The sequence below is a fragment of the Pleurodeles waltl genome, chromosome 8, assembly GCF_031143425.1.
Source record: "Pleurodeles waltl isolate 20211129_DDA chromosome 8, aPleWal1.hap1.20221129, whole genome shotgun sequence".
In the NCBI taxonomy this organism is placed as follows: domain Eukaryota; kingdom Metazoa; phylum Chordata; class Amphibia; order Caudata; family Salamandridae; genus Pleurodeles; species Pleurodeles waltl.
Genome location: NC_090447.1, coordinates 454488758 through 454504949, shown reverse-complemented (window position 1 = coordinate 454504949; position 16192 = coordinate 454488758). Strand labels below are relative to the sequence as shown.

At 44.3% G+C, this 16192-nt stretch overlaps 1 protein-coding gene across 1 annotated transcript in view; it reads left to right on the top strand.

The window, feature by feature from the left end:
• Positions 1-16192, top strand: part of AFF3 (ALF transcription elongation factor 3) — a 2012018-nt gene that overhangs the window by 1163669 nt on the left and 832157 nt on the right. The gene's annotated exons all lie outside the window — the stretch shown is intronic.

Below are 16192 nucleotides of genomic sequence, written 5' to 3'. Positions count from 1 at the left end.
TTTACTTACCTGCAAAACTAACCAATACTTACCTCCCCCAGGAACTGTTGAAAATTGCACTGTATCTAGTTTTAAAATAGCTTATTGCCATTTTTGTGAACACTGTACATGCTATTTTGCTGATTCAAAGTTCCTATGATACCTTAGTGAAGTACCTTTCATTTAAATTTAAAGTATTGATTGTAAATCTTGAACCTATGGTTCTTAAAATAAACTAAGAAAATATATTTTTCTATATAAAAACCTATTGGCCTGGAATTGTCATTGAGTGTGTGTTCCTCATTTATTGCCTGTGTGTTTACAACAAATGCCTTACACTACCCTCTGATAAGCCTACTGCTCGACCACACTACCACAAAATAGAGCATTAGAATTATCTATTTTTGCCACTATTTTACCTCTAAGGGGAACCCTTGGACTCTGTGCATGCTATTTCTTCCTTTGAAATAGTACATACAGAGCCAACTTCCTACAACCACTGAACAAGCATGCGGCACCCTCCTGAAAATAAATGCCAGATATTATGGTGGTAACAATAAAGCTGGTTCTCTTCTAGCTCGATATTTGAAACAAAGAAAAGAAAAAACAACTATTAAATCTATCACAGATAACAATGGTGTTAAACACTTTAGAGATAAAGATTTAGCATTGTGTTTCGCTTCTTACTATAAGGACCTGTACACTCTGGAACACATACCAACAGTTGAATCTCTCAACCAATATTTCTCTGATCTCAAACCAAGAGACCCATTGCAGATTGACCTCTCATCTTTAGACCAACCCCTACAACTTACCGAACTATATACAGCTTTATAATCTCTCCCCAAGGGTAAGGCTCCAGGCCCAGATGGCTTCACAGTAGAATTCTTTATTCAATTTGCTAAGTCTCTCTTCCCCAAACTCTTTCAATTACTTAATCACTTTATAATGTCAGGTTCGGCATCTGGCTCATTTACGGAGGCCATGATTTGTCTTATTCTCAAAAAAGATTGGGATGCGACTGACTGTAAACTTTATAGACCCATATCTTTAATTAATACTGATTGTAAACTCTATGCCAAAGTTTTAGCTCTCCGTTTACTCCCATCTATACCTGACCTTATTGATTCTCATCAATCTGGTTTTATCCCTAATAGAAATGTAGCAGATAATTCCCGTACTTTTTAAAATATTAGTAACAAGGCATCTAAACTTAAGATTCCTCTGGCAGCTTTATCACTGGATGCAGAAAAGGCCTTGGATAGGGTCTACTGGGGTTTCTTGTTGAAGGCATTGGAATGGCATGGACTAGGTACTAAATTCCAACATTTTATATCCATTCTTTATTCCTCACCATGTTCCTCGGTTATAACAAATGGTATCCGATCTCCTTTTTTCTCTCCTAAAAGGGGTACTCATCAGGGATGCCCATTATCTCCTTTACTATTTATTTTGGCTCTCAAACCTTTTCTATACCAATTAAAAACGTCTGAACAATTTACAGGGTTTCAAATTAATAATGCACACATCGAATTTATGGCATATGCTGATGATATTCTTTTGTTCATGTCTCACCCTGACACTTCTCTTCCTGCATTCCTGCATGAGCTCAATTTATATTCTGATGTATCTGGCTATAAACTTAATATAGACAAAACAGTGGTCTTACCACTTAATGCTCATTGCTCTGGCTCTGTATTCCTTGATGCAGGATTATCTTGGAATTCTTCTAAGATTAAATGCCTGGGGGTATGGAACTGCACTACTCTCAAGGATACATTAAAGACTAATTTAGAAACAAAGCTTGTAGATCTCACACAGAAATGGTCTCCGTTACATCTCACGTGGTGGGGCCGCTTGGACACCATTAAGATGATGCTTCTCCCTATCATTAACTTCTTCCTTATGATGCTTCCTATTAAGATACCTAAACTATTTTTTAGTTCAATTGATAAAATTCTATCCAAGTTCCTGTGAAACAGTAAACAATCCTGAATCTCTCTCTCGAAATTAAAACTTCCTAAAGTACAAGGTGGAGTTAATTTTCCTGACTTTTTAACTTATCACAAATCTTTTGGCATTAAGCAAATACATCCCTATTTATCTACAGTCAATGATGCCCCTCAAAAGCTATGGTTCTCTTTGGAAGAAACATGTATTTCTCCCTTTTCCCATAAACACATTATATTTATGTCTAACCCCCCAAAATTCTGGTTGCCCAGCACTATCTCCCATTAAGTCAACTTACTGAATCCTTTTTTTATTTCACATCTTACCCCCATTAATCAATTCTTTAACAGTCCTGTTTGGCACAATAGTTTGCTTAGGAAACAAGGTAAAACCTTGTGTTGGAAGGCTTGGATGACTAAAGGTATTCTTCTCATTTCCCAATTATATCATAAAGACTCTCTCATCCCTTTTACTACTTTCTCAGCAATTTATAATCTCCCTATTCGCATGAAATCCCAATATATAATTCTTTCTACTCTAGTCCAAGAGGCCCTCAATAAACTTATACATCATAATCATTCTTCTCTTGCATCATCTCCACACCCGATCGTAACTTATAATTATCCTAGGGCAGCTGGAATGTATAGACTTTTAAGAACGTCTGTTTCACCTAGACTCAAATCACCTATTGAGACATTGTGGGAATCAGATCTTGGTGTTGTTTGGCCAACTTTGTTTGGGGATAGAATATGGTATAAGATACATTCCACTGCACGTACTGCAAGCCTCACACAGACCCTATATTTTTTTTATAATAGACTTTTCTACACTCCTGTACGCCTTTACAAACTCAAACTTGCACAAAATGACAATTGTTGGCGCTGCCACACTCAGGAGGGTACTGACTTTCACATGTTTTTTTCTTGTCCATCCCTATCTACTTTTTGGTCCCCAATATGGTCTCGCATTTCAGCAATAGCTCAGATCTCCTTGCCAATGTCATATGAATTACTGTTTTTGGGGGGCATACACAATATCTGGAGTTCATTCAGGCCTCTTGGAAAATTGGTGGACCTTTTGCTTTCTATTGCAATCTCTATTATTACTTCTAACTGGAAATCTTTGGAGAACATAACTCTCAGACAGTGGTTGAATTCTGTGTGTTATCATCATAGACTTGACAGCTACAAGCTTGACTCAACAGGAACTTTCTTCAAACATCATCAGCTATGGTTGCCATTAAGTAACTATCTCTCACGCACTGCGAAGGTAATGGATTTTTCTCCTCCTTTAAAAAAAAATTCAATATATTTCCTGTTTTTCTTCTTATATATACTTATTTCATCTTACATTCGCTGTAACTAATGTCTATTACCTCTCTCTCCACATGGCTATCACTTGATTCCCTTTTCTATCCCTACAGCTCTTCTCCCTCTCCCTCTCTCTTTCTTCTTTCTTTATTCAAACTTGGAGTCTTTGATACTATATTGCTGTATATGCCTAATTAATTCATTTACATGTTTAATATGCATTTATAAGTACAATATTCTTTTTGCATATATATTCACAACTGCATATCTCTGTCCTGGCAATGTTAAGTTAATGTTCTTGTATTTGACTCAATAAAAAACATCTTTAAAAAAAAAAACTTTTCTCGCAAGAGGAGCTCACAGTCTACACCACGCATGAGCAAATTTACAACTGCTGAAAAACTCGAAGACGTCAAACTTCAATTCTGAGGTCAGTCTAATAAGAAAATAATGCAATGCACACCCAAGTCGCATGACTTTTTAAAACAATCAAAGTGGTGCAGGTGAAGTCTCTCTGTGGCAGCATGCATGCTTCCTGCGCAGGGTAAAATCGAGGTGCGCTCGTGCACGCGCGCAACCTAAAGGGAACATGGGTGGGGGAGGTATTTTCAAGGCTGTGGTGCGGGAGGCATAGAACGGGTGCAATTCGAGGTCAGAGTAGGTGAGGGTAGAGATGGGGGACTGTATGCTGCTCCCTCTTTTGTACGGTAGGAGAGGGGAAGGAGCTGGGCTCAGGAGATATACCACCGCACAAGGTTTCAAGTCCAGTTTCTGGGAAACAGAGAGAGGAAATAACTGCTCCTTGTTTCTGAGCTATGCTGTCAGCAGGGCATACACTAACCGGAAAATTTTCATTTAAATTTATAAACTTCAGAAAGTGCAGTCGCATAAAAACCAGACCCACAGCTCTGCCCTGGGGGTGGTGGTGCTCGCTTTCATGGTACGGTGCAAAATACTGGCCTTTCTGATTTAACAACACTTCTCTTAGGTTTTTTTCAAACCAATTCTGGGTTTTCTAATATATGCTGACCTCTCGGGATTCAAACCTGTGAGCTTCAAGCTGGGAGTAGATTCCTGCCACAGGCACCTTGAATAATTCAGCTGTCTCTTCAGCAGAGCTGGCAACAACATGATATTAATGTGAGTGCGCACACATGCCTTAAACTGTGGGAACGAGCTGCATGCTTGATTGACTTCAAACCAGAGTGACACAGCCCATTCCTCTGTCGATGAACAGTCTTTAACCTCCAAAGCACAAAACTAGCGGGCAACACCTCACAGCCCCCAGCAGGTGGGGACATAGACAAGGACGATGGACATCAATTGACGGAGTCAGAGATAGAAGCTACCAACTTTTATTTTGCAATGGGATTTTCGTTCCGCCCCATGTTTTGGTTACCCCTGCTCCAGTAGTAGTGGTATGCCCCTGATGTAAGGGGCGAGGAATTAAAGAGGCTTGTGGTTTTGCGCCACAGGCAGTTCCCACTACGCTAGGTGTCCTGACTATTCATTGTTTCGATGCTGTGTTCCAGGCCCTAATAAGCGACACAACAAATTGGTGACGAGGATGGGCATTTCCGCCTCACTGGTCGTTGCACCTTCTCATCGCACAGACACCGTGCGGCCATCGCCTTCCTGGCAGTGTCCCAGTGACCACTCTGTGTGACTGCTGTATCGCTCTCACCACACGCTCATGTGTGGTGGCAGGCATTAGGTGTTGGCTGTGTGTTACAGGCTCCACGACAACGCTCCCTCCCAACAAAACTAGTGAGGCGAGCTGCTGACTGTGAGAGCTGCCCCGCCCCCACCCACCGATCAGAGTGTGCTCTGGATAGGTGAGCAGGAGGGCAGTGTGCTGATGATTAGGACGCCAAGGCCCTGCAGCACATTCAGTGGGGAGGACCTCTCATGTCACCAGGGCACCCCAGCCACGTGCCTCTGGTGCAAAAAAATCTCACAGCAGGGAGAGACATCTGTTGCTGCTCGCCAAGGGATGCCCAGCCTATAACTTACATCAAAGAGACCTGATGAGGCCTGGGGAGCCCCAGTCAACTTAAACCCCACAACTCCTCACAGAACCAAGACGGTTGAAGGGGCCTGCTAGAAGAAAAAAAGAAAGAAACAATAAATAAACAAATGAAGCCAATATACAAGATTTGAAGGACACATAAGTCATACATTACCACTTGCAGAGTGCCTGACTTGGTCACCTGACCAATCACTGGGCACAGCGCCCACACTTTCCATGAGAAGCCATGTTTTCCATACCTGCATTGGAACCCTTCATTATTGATGGCCCACCATCAGCACAGGCATCCAGGTGGAAAGACTGGGTTGAGAGACTGGAAAAATATTTTGCAGCTTTTGCCCTAGATATTGATTGATGCTGTCCCATGCTCCTACATCTGGGGGAGCAGCCATCCACAAAATTAGGAATTCACTCATAGAGGAAGGGGCACCATTCACATATCAATCACTAAAACTGGCTCTCACTGCACATTTTGAGCTCTTAGCCAACCCGGATTATGAGGGATCTTCTTTACCAGGCCAGACAGCTCCCAAAGGAGTTGGTGGATGCCTTCTATGTGAGACTCCGGGAGTTAGAAAGCACGTGCACACTGCCTGATGCAGAAGACGAGATTCTAGCACAATTCATCCAGGGCTGTCACTCATTGAAGCTGCGGGAGAACATTCTGCAAGTACCAGGGATGTCAATGGCAAACATGCTCACCTTGGGGAGAACCAAAGAGCTGTTGAAGGTAGCATGGCTCATATGGAGGCAGCCCTGCAGCGACCAGTGAAAACTGAACTGGTGAATGCTGTCACCGCAGCTAACTCAGACAGAAAGGAGTCACCCCGAAGCCGAGCACTGAAGCTTGTGCCTGCTACATGTGTGGAGGAGTTTGCCCTCACCAAGGTCAGTGCCCTGCCCTAGTAAAGAGGTGTACAAACTGTAACAAACTCAATAATTTTGCTAAAGTCTGCCTGTCGGCTGCATATAAGAAGCCCACCAGATTCATGACGCACAGCTACACACACGAAACGAAGGCGAGGGAGACATGGATGATGATGACCTTGAGGGGGCTGTCCACATGATTCATGCAATGCAGCCGGGAGGCTGTCCCAGGAAGCTCATCCGGAAATGCAACATACAAGTGGAGGGCAGGCCCATGGTGGCCCTAATAGATACAGGGGCATCTATCAACATCATGGCTCTCCTGTTGCTGAAGGCACTCCAAATTAAACTGGTGCTTCACCCCACCACCACCAAAGTCTTTGCCTTTGGATCATCCACTCCGCTCCCCCTGGCTGGGGTTTTTAGGACAGACATCATGCATGAGGCTTAGACATTTGGCACCAAAATCTATGTCACCAAGACTGGAGCTGGTATGCTTCTGAGTTGCTGGATGGCCGAGAAGCTGGGAATTGTACCCTTTGCATTCAGTGTAAATCAGGAGAGTGTTGAGGCGCTGATGGCAGAACACTCCCAGCTATTCACTGGAATAGGATCCCTGAAAGGGAGGTTGATACACCTCCATATTGACAAAGCCATTCAACCAGTAGCCTTGAAACATCGCTGAGTCGCTTTTCATCTGCGTCCCAAGGTGGAGGAGGAGTTGTGAAAGCTGGAAACGGAGGACATCATCGAGCGAGTCGAGGGACCCACACCTTGAGTCTCGCCAATTGTGGTAACCCGGAAGCCCAAGCAGCCTGGTGAGGTGAGGATCTGTGTGGATATGAAGTTTCCCAATGCCGCCATCCGTCGCGAACACCATCTAACCCCAACCATCGATGATATCGTGGTGGAAGTGAGAAGATTCAGGTGGTTCTCAAAGATGGACATGACGACAGGCTACCACCAACTCATGCTTGACCCTGAATCAAGAGCCATCACCATGTTCTCCACCCATGTGGGGCTTAGGAGGTACGAACGCCTCACCTTTGGAATCTCTAGTGTTGCTGAGGAGTTTCAGGATACCATAAGGGGAGTTCTGGCAGGGCTAGATGGAGTCATCAACGTGAATGATGATATCCTGGTGCATGTCACTACAGTGGAGGAACACCTTGAAAGACTTCATGTCACCTTCAAGCGCTTGCAAGAATATGGACTCACGTTGCACCGAGAAAGGTGTGCTTTTCTACAACCTCACATTGCATTCTTTGGGTATCACTTCTCTGACAAAGGAGTCATGTCGGACCCTGAGAAGGTACAAGAAATCCAGTTGGCATCCGCCCCTACCTCTGTCACAGGTGCCTGCAGTGTTATGGGTAAGGTTACGTACTGTGGAAGGTTCATTCAGAACCTGGCGTCTCTGACTGATCCCCTCATAGAACTGACAAAGACCCAAACTCCCTGGGAGTGGGGACCCGCACATGAAGAAGCCTTCCATTCCACCAAGAGTGCGCTATCCTCTCACACCACGCTGAGGTACTTTGAGCAGGCAGAAGAATCTGAGCTATCCATTGATGTGAGCTCAGTGGGCCTAGGTGCTATTCTGTCTCAGCATAGTGACAAAGGGGAGTGGGCGCCTGTGGCCTATGCGAGCCGAGCCCTAATGGAGACTGAACAACATTACTCTCATATTGAAAAAGAGGCCATTGCTGTCGTCATTTTCACCTTTATCTGTATGGCCAGCCTTTCACAGTGGTGGTGGACCACAAATCCCTGATACCTCTTTTGAACCACTCCATGCCCACCTCTCCCCCCAGATAGATAAGTGGATCTTACAATTACAGGAATATCAATTCACGGTGCTATATCGACCAGGGTCCCAAAATCCGTGAGATTATATGTCAAGGCATGCTTCACCTGCAACGGTTCAGGAGGAAGTGGAAGCGAAAGACGTGGAGGACTATGTGCACTTGGTGGTTGATAGGTCTCGACCATTCCCTATGTCTATGCAAGAATTCCAGAGTGCGTCCCAAGAAGACAAATACATTCACCTACCCATAGCCAGTGTCTGCACTGGAAGGTGGCATGAGATGGTACATGATTTGTCAAGAAGAACTGAGGATGCTCGTTGTACATTGGCTGCTTTTCATCATGTCCAACAGGATCTTTCAGTGTCTCCGGAGGGATGTTTGCTTTGGGGTGTGAAGGTGGTGGATCCCAGGTCACTACAGTCTCACATATTGGATCTAGCTCAACCAGCCCACCAAGGGGTGGTCAAAATCAAAACGAGACTGCAATGCAAAATGTGGTTTCCGGGGCTGGATCATCATGTGGAGCGAGTGGTGCAACAATGTCAACTCTGTCAGGCTGTGACCCCATCTGAGCCGTCAGCACCCATCGTTATGGAACCAATCCCGTCAAGTCTGTGGAACAGGGATAGTGCTGATTTAAGCACTCTGCCTGATGGCAGGCACATGCTCGTGGTCATTGATGATTTTTCTAAGTATCCAGAGGTGGAGATACTGGACATGACCACGGCTGAACGGGTCATTCCTTGTTTCGAGAAAATAATTGCTAATCATGGCATCATTCAGGAGCTCTGAAATGGCAATGGGCCGCCATTCTCTAATCAGGAATTCGCATGTTGGCCACAGGCTAATGGTGAAGCCGACTGCTTCACGTGGACCCTGAATAAAGTCATGAGGATTGCGGTGGGCCAAGTTACACAACATTGATTGTGCTTTGTATGCCTTCTTGAGGGAAAACCGACTCACACCCTACACTACTACATAAGTACCCCAAGTTCCTTGTGCATGAACCGACTGGTGGGAGATACTATCCCCCACTTTGACATCCCCACTGCACTTTCAGGAGCAGGCAAGTGAGACGTTGTGCCAGCTTGGGTCTTCCAATGACCACATGTCACGCTAGAGACGTGCTTGTGCTTCACCTCTCCAAATGGTGGACCAGTTGTTGGTTCGGAACCAACGTCCAGGTGAGATGTTTAATCTCCCTTTCCAGCTGATGCCATGGACCGTTGTAAGAATTCGAGGCACTTTGGTAACTGCCAGGAAAGGACAGGAGTTGGTGACTCAGAACATTTTGTTTTTCAAGCGCTACCACCATGTGTCTGCTCCCGTATAGGATGGTGATAGACCCAGACCCCTTGATTCTGATGGTGAGGACACTGCTAAGGATCTCATCTGCACTCCCGGGTCTGAGAGTATGACAACCCGGGGTGATCCCCAGAGGAGAACCTGATCCGTCCTGGAAGATTATCAAGAAGGGAGAGAAACAGCCAGCAAAAAAGCACTGGACAAAGTGTCTCTGACGAGGCAGTGGTGAGTGCTCCTACGAGGGCCGGTCATCTCAGGCCTCGCCTGCTGCGATCAAGTAAGCTGCAAAACTTTGTATTGCTATGATGAAGTATGTTGCAAAATGTCTTATGTCCTGCTATGGTTGGTACCCATAACTAACTAAGTGAGGACCAGAAGTGTTGTTTTTGTCATGATGGGTTTATTTTGTTTTTCTTTTGTTCATGGGCAAAGGAGGAATGTTATGTTGCACAGGGTTTTCGTTCCCCTCCATGTTTTGGTTACCCCGGCTCCAGCGGGAGTAGTGGTATGCCCCTGACATAAGGGGCGAGTAAATAAAGAGGCCTGTGGTTTCGCGCCACAGGCAGTTCCCCAGGACACTATGGCACATATTTATACTTTTTTAGCGCTGCATTTGCATAATTATTTGATGCAAAAGCGGCATCAACGTACAAAATACAATTATATTTTTTAAGTTGGCGCTGCTTTTGCCTAAGAAAATGACGCCAATGTGGCGCTAAAAAATAATAAATATTGGCCTATGTGTTCTGACTATTCATTGCTGCGCCACTGTTACCCAGGCCCTACCAAGCGACACAACACTAACCAAAGATGATCACTTAGAGGTAAAGCAGGAAAAAAACATTTGGTGGATAATTCAGGTTTGCAAACAGGATGAACCTAGAGAAGTGTTTAGAGACTATTATCAAGGGTCAGAAGATGACACCAGATAAAATATAATACGTTGACACAAGCAAATCTAGCCCATTATTGGGATAAGTTCGGCACAAGGGAGGGATTCACAATGTGATGTATCTATTGTCACAGGATATGTAAATGTCATATTTTGTAGAATCGATGTCCAAGGCAACACCCAGAGACCTCCTTTGCTGTGAGGAAGTCATATTGGTCCCTGAATGTAATTAATTGTATTTTGCTTGTCAACAATCTTCAGCCATGAGAATGCCCCCTCTGGTAGAAGCAGTGCTATAGCAATCAGGTGACTTAGGCAAAGTGACATTTGGACGCCACTCTTCTGGCAATGGGGCCATATTTCGTTTTTTGGCTGCTATGTGGCACCCGAATGGTTGCAGGCTTGTCAGAATTTAGAGTAACACCTGGGCCAAAATGTGATGGGATGGCTCTGAATGCTTCTTCAATTCTGGCCAGGTGAAATTATAAGTGTCCATCTCTAAGTATTAAAAAATGTACTTCATGGAAAGAAAAAAGCATGTCATCTGATGCCATCTAGTGGTGTAGTTATACAATTATTAATGACGAGAGCAGTATTAGCTGGTTGTGTGACAGAACTACACATTACAGAACAGCGCATGGCTTAACCACGCATGCCTTTACAACTAATTTCAGTGTAAAAGCATGCTTATTAAAGGTTTATTTGGAAACGCCATGCATGGTTGTGTGATACAACCCCTTCCTGACTACCCTTGCCCCCATCCGAAACCCGAAAACGTACCCTGTCCTAAAAAACTACCCCGCCCTAAACCCTAAAACCTACCCTGACCTGTCCTAAAAACTACCCCAAAACCCCACCCTAAACCCTAAAAGCTACCATGCCCTGTCCTAAAACTTACCCCGCCCTGTCCTAAAAAATAACCCAACCCCACCCTTAAACCTAGCCCGCCCTGTCCTAAAAACCACCCTAAACCCTAAAACCTACCCTGTCCTAAAAACTATCCCACACTGTCCTAAAACTACCCAACCCTCCACCCGCTGTAAATCCTAAAACCTACCCTGCCCTGTCCTAAAAACAACACCACCATAAACCCTAGAAGCCACCATGCCCTGTCCTAAAAGCTACCTTGCCTCTCCTAAAAATTACCTAGACCCCCGTCCTAAACCCTACCCTGTCCTAAAAGCTACCTCAGCCTCTTCTAACAACAACCTGACCCTCGCCCTAAACCCTAAAACCTACCCAGCCCTGTCCTAAAAACTACCCCAACCCCACCCTAAACCCTACCCAGTCCTAAAAACTACCCTACCCTGTCCCAAAAACTATCCTGAACCCTTCCCCTTCCCTGAATCCTAAAAAACGATCTCACCCTGTCCTAAAAACAACCCTGACCCCCTCACTAAACTCTAAAACCTACCACACCCTGTCCTAAAAACTACCCCGACCCCCACCCTGCCCTAAACCCTAAAACCTACCCTGTCCTAAAAGTTCCCCCACCCTGTCCTAAAAACTACCCTGACCCCCTGCCCTAAATCCTAAAACCTACCCTGCATCTCCTAAAAACGACCCCAACCCCCACCCTAAACCCTACCCTGCCCTAAAAACTACCCCACCCTGCCCTAAAACCTACCTCAAATCCCTGCCCTAAACCCTAAAACTCACCCTGCCCTGTCCTAAAAACTACCTTGACCCCGTCCCTCACTAAACCCTAAAAACTATCTTGCCCTGTGATAAAACCTACCCCACTCTGTCCTAAAAACTACCCCTACCCCCTGCCCTAAAGCCTACCCTGTCCTAAAAAGTACCCACCCTGTCATAAAACTATCTGCCCTCCCACCCCCACCCCAAACCCTAAAACCTACCCCACTCTGTCCTAAAAACTACCCCTGCCCTAAGCCTTAAAACCCACCTTGTCCTAAAATGTACCCCACCAACCTGCCACTCCCCCAAATCCTAAAACCTACCATGCCATCTCCTAAAAGCCACCCCAACCCACACCCTAAATCCTAAACCCTACCCTGTCCTTAAAACTACCCCACCCTGTCCTAAAAACTACCCCAAAACTTCACCCCCTTGGAATCCTAAAAATACCTCACCATGTCCTAAGAAACAAACCCGACCCCCTCCCTAAACGCTAAAACCTACCCTGCCCTATCCTAAAAACTAACCTGACCCCCACCCCGCCCTAAACCCTAAAACCAAGCCTGTTCTAAAAACTCTCCGCCCTGTCCTAAAAACTACCCCGATCCCTGCCCTGTCCTAAAAACTACCCCAACCCCCGCCCTAAACCCTACCCTGTCCTAAAAACTACCCCATCCTGTCCTAAAAACTACTCTGAATCCCCGCCCTAAACTCTAAAACCTAACCTGTCCTAAAAACTACCCTGATACCCTGATACCCTGCCCCTCCCTAAACCCTAAAAACTACCCCTCCCTGTCCTAACAACTATCCTTCCCTGTTCTGAAATCTACCCCGACCCACCGTCCCTGCCCTGAACCCTAAAACCTATCCCACCCTGTCCTGAAAACTACCCTGACCCCCTGCCCCCTCCCTGAACCCTAAAGCCTACCCCACCCTGTCCTAAAAACTACCCGACCCCACCACCCCTGCCCTGAACTCTAAAACCTATCCCACCCTGTCCTTAAAAATCCCCCCACCCGCCCCAGCCTCTCTTACCCAGCAGTCAAGTTCCTCTTCTGGCTATGACTCCTGTGTGCCTGAACCACGCAAATTCATGGTGCCTTAACCACACATTTGCGTGGTTCAGGCACATGCGTAGTTTAGGGCAAGGGTGTTAACTCTTGCATCCTTACGGCCTGCGTGGCTCCAGCCGCTTTGTAAAGGCAGTTTCCCGTACTATTCAATAGAAGAGTGGTAAGGGTGTAGTAAGTACATAGTCTGTATTTGGAATCACGGGTATGGTAGTGCACTGTCAATTATAGACAGAACATTTCCGTTGAAAGGGGCACTAAAATTGCACAGACACACTGTCCTCGTTTACTACTTTTTGGTGCAGGGCAGCACCACACGGCTTCTTGCTGCCTGCCCTGCGTCAAAAAACAAGGGCAGGAATGTGCCATATTAATGACATACAGCACATTCCTGTCCGTTCTGCCTGCATCAGTGCACTAATTGGTATCTAGCTGTAATGCAGGCATCCTATCAGCATGGTGCAAGAGTATCTGTGTTGTTAGCACGATTTTTTTGTGTGAAGGAAAGGACTCCTTCTGCATAATAAAGAATCAATGGAGGCATTTTCCTCTTTCTGTGTGTGCTGCAGAATGCAGTACACATAGAAAGAGGAAAAAAACGAGGATAAATAATGTTATGTCTTCTCGCTGCATCCACTTACGCCTCCCCTGGGGAGGCATAGGCTTTTGATGCATTCACAAGTTTACAGCATGCTGTAAATCTGGGAATGAGTAAAATGCCATGGGTGTTACATGGGAACCCCCTTCAGTAACGCCCATGGCACGCCTCCCAGTGACTTTGCTGTGTTGCCTCACTCCATATCTACAAGGCCATGAAAAGCCACGCAGGGTGGCTTTCCGTGGCATTGTAGGTATTGCTCTGCAGTGTGCACTTCCGGACCATCATTAAAAGTGACACTCCGGCGATACACAGCGGCTTGTAAATAAGCACCACAGGTTTTCTGGTAAAATTAGATATAGCGCACAAACGATAATATAAGGAAAACAGGTTTCAGCAAATATTTATCGTGTGTGCATTACCAAGAAAAGTGTCTTGATTTGTTTTGATCCTCTCAAGATTTTGTTACATTTGCATGAAATATGCGTTGTTTCATTTACACAAATTTAAATGTTGTGTGTTAGAAAAAACTGAACTGACATCCTACAGTGTTAACTTCACTTCCTGTAACCCAGAAAGATTGCCACTTAAATCCCCCTATTTATAGTGAGAGAAATTAATAAGGAGCAATTTGTCAGAATACATAGATTGACATTTGACCTTTGTCTTTGAACGTGAAGCAAACGTGACAAGATAAACACAAAAGTTAAATTAATCTTTATTGCTCATTCACCTTTTGAACTCCAGCATGGTTATTTCTGGGAGGTGCCTCTTCCCCATCTCCCCTACTTCCAGCACCTATGACTGTTACTGAAGCAAAATGTAGCCCTGTAAAGCGTGGGACCCTGCGCATAATGCATCATCTCCCTCTCGTTTGTGAGAGCACTGCCTGCTGATGGTAATCTATACAGCAGCCTGAAATTGCCATGTTGTTAAACCATCCCTGCATTCAGGTGAATTGAAGAAACCTGCAGCTGAATTCTTCTTCACCATGCAACAACCCACTGAAATGAATCTGATCATGCCCATGCTCTACTTGCTTTAACTACTATTGAATCCCAATAAATGTTTTATACATAGCATCCTGCTCGGTTTGCATTCATTTGTCAGTCACAGATGCATGCTTCATTAAAGCTTCTTTGTAGGACTAAAGGGCCAGATGTATGAAAGGGTTTTACCCATTCTAAATCTATGGAAAAATGTGTTCATACATATGGCCCTTAGGGGTCTTCATGTTTAACAAGTACAATACTGCATGTCTGCAGTTTCATATCTCAGCACTATAAAAGATTGTTTTCCCTATAGAAAATGTAACAAGTGCATTTTAAAACATGTTTTAAAGTGCTTGTTTCACTAATAAGTTACATTAAATGTATGCGTGTCGTTGCAAAGAAGTCCCTAACACTTTTAGTTAATAGACTGAAAAAGGTTATTAAAGGTATTAGTTGTAGAGGTTAGTTATTAGATTGACAAAAACAGAGATTTACGACTAGGTAACTGAATATCAAAACTTTTCTTTGTATGCATGCACTGTTTATGGTTTGTGGAGGTTATTCAGGGAAGTGTGTTTGTGCTCACATGCATTCCTGGCGTGTGCTTGTTTTCCATAATCCAACGAGTGTGAAGTCCAGTCATTGCAGAGATTTCACGTCAGGAAATGTATGAATATTTAAAAGCATATTTTAGTTTTATTTTTATACTAGGAATTTATTTTCTATAACCCCTTCGCTGCCAGGCCTTTTCCCACTCCTGTGCCGAGCCTTTTTGTGGCTATTTGGGGCAGTTCGCGCTTAGGCCCTCATAACCTTTTGTTCACATAAGCTACCTACGCCACATTTGCGTCCTTTTTTTCCAACATCCTAGGGATTCTAGAGGTATGCAGACTTTGTGGGTTCCCCTGAAGGAAACAAAGAAATTAGACAAAATACAGTGACAATTTTGTTTTTTTCAAAAAAATTGGAAAAAATGGCTTCAGAAGGCAGCTCGTAGTTTTTTCCCTGAAAATGGCATCAACAAAGGGTTTGCGGTGGCAAGGACACCATCTTCCCAGCTTTCAGGAACAGGCAGACTTGAATTGGAAAACCCATTTTTTCAATACAATTTTGACATTTTACTGGGACATACCCCATTTTTACTATTTTTTGTGCTTTCAGCCTCCTTCCAGTTAGTGACCAAAATGGGTGAGAAACCAATGCTGGATGCCAGAAAGCTAAACATTTATGAACAGTAGCCAAAATTCTGAATTTAGCAAGGGGTCATTTGTGTAGATCCCACAAGTGTTTCCTACAGAAAATAACAGCTGAAATAAAAAAATATTGAAATTGAGGTGAAAAAAACAGCCATTTTTCTCCACGTTTTACTCTGTAACTTTTTCCTGCAATGTGAGATTTTTGAAAGCAATATACCGTTACGTCAGCTGAACTCTTCTGGTTGCGGGGATATATAGGGCTTGTAGGTTCATCAAGAACTCTACGTACCCAGAGCCAATAAATGAGCTGCACCTTGCAATGGGTTTTTATTCTATACTAGGTATACAGCAATTCATTTGCTGAAATACAAAAATGAAAAATAGGTATCAAGAAAACCTTTGTATTTCCAAAATGGCCACAAGATAAGGTGTTGAGAAGCAGTGGTTATTTGCACATCTCTGAATTCCGGGGTGCCCATACTAGCATGTGAATTACGGGGCATTTCTCAAATAGACGTCTTTTTTACACACTGCCTTTCATTTGGAAGGAAAAAATGT